A 1,732-nucleotide genomic window follows, 5' to 3' on the forward strand; every position below is an offset into this window, starting at 1 on the left:
TTCTTCTTCTTCTTCTTCTTCTTCTTCTTCTTCTTCTTCTTCTTCTTCTTCTTTTTCTTCTTCCCAATCACAGCTCCTGGTTCTTATTCTCTTTCTCTCAAGAACGAGACAATTGGGGGAAATTACACGTCATTTCTGTTTCATTATCTTCCATACGTCTTTTGACCGATCTGGAATATTCCGAAGTCTCTAGCAATTTCACACAACAATCATTAATGAATATAGCAGTGTTCGGCACATCATTTCTTCATTACAAAGTAATAGTAGGGAAAAAGACTTAGTTTTGAGAACCACAACATTATGTCTCCGACTCCATGCGATCTTAAACAAACCAATTGGTGAGCGAAGACAACAACCACGCCTCTCAAGTAATTTTCTCTGGTGGTCGCGCTCCAACCTATAGTTCTGTTTTCTGGTTTTCGAATTAATTTACTGACAAACTGATCCTCGTCTCGTCTTTATACAAAACTAAAGATGTCTACTAGGGGGTAAAATATATTCATTGTAGATAATTTATGTTCCTAACGACACGATACAGGTCATTTACAAGGCGTGTTGCTTCCAGTCTGCTTGTTAGGGCCAACCCACTTGGGCAGAGAGAGGAGACAACATTTCAGAAAACTTTAAGGGGCTCTCGTGGCCTAGAGGTTAAGGTGTTGGCATGGAGGTTTCAGTTGCAAGTTATGGTTACATTTTTTAGTTACATGTTTTCGGTGCATGGAGTGGACATTGCAGATAGGTAATAGTCTAACACATAATATATCCACGCAAGAATCTTGTCTTCGCCTCTTGCATTTTAAAATACTTCACAATATATTCCTTGCAAGTATATGTTGTTGAATATGATGGGCATAAAACTTTCAGAACAGTGCCAATACTGAGGTGTAGCAGACTTTTTTGAAGTTACATATTTTAGTAATATGTTTCAGTTTCATGCTATATGTGAGGCAGCGTGGTGGAATCAGGCTCTCGTCAAAATAATCAAAGTCAAGAAACTGGCATTTTTACACAGGTTTGGGAATTTTTATCAAATTTTTGTTTTTTGGCAAAACACCTTACATGCCCATTAAAGAACCTCTTTCTGTGTGTATTTTTCTGAATAGCGTTGATTAAAGGCACAAAAAATGTAAATTTCCAGTTACCACGGACTCTAACGCTATGGAAATAACTAATCTTTGGTGGTCATTTTCTCACTAATTTTACCTCTGAAAAACAGGTGACCCCCATCTCCTTCATTCGCAAATATCTCGACTTGTATTCAAGATATATGGATATTTTTTCAATCCAAATAAAGACAAATAAACAAGCTTTAAGATGATACCAATAACTCTACACGCCCAAAAATTGACGAGAGCCTGATTCCACCACGCTGCCTCACATATTTGCATGTTACAGATGTATGTTTTATTTGTAGGTTTTCAACTTGTTTCGTCTTTAACGGTCAGTATACGCCTATTCTACCTACTGCCACACCTACTTTAGAAATCGGAGTCTGTGGTGTAGAGTCACTGCACGCAGGAAGCGAGTTCAATACCTATGAATGAGTGTGTGAGGGGATTGGGGTGGCTCTATAATCTATTATTTTTTAAAGTTTTCTGTTTGTAAAGTGTTTTACGGCGCTCGCAACTGCATAGGTCACATGAGCGCGCGGGACACTCCTAATATTTTCAGTTGGTAGGAAATTTTGAATTTTGCCCGGGTGGCGGCTGAAGCCTACTCTTATCGATTTTAG

Source organism: Aplysia californica, unplaced genomic scaffold, assembly GCF_000002075.1.
Source record: "Aplysia californica isolate F4 #8 unplaced genomic scaffold, AplCal3.0 scaffold00593, whole genome shotgun sequence".
Taxonomy (NCBI): domain Eukaryota; kingdom Metazoa; phylum Mollusca; class Gastropoda; order Aplysiida; family Aplysiidae; genus Aplysia; species Aplysia californica.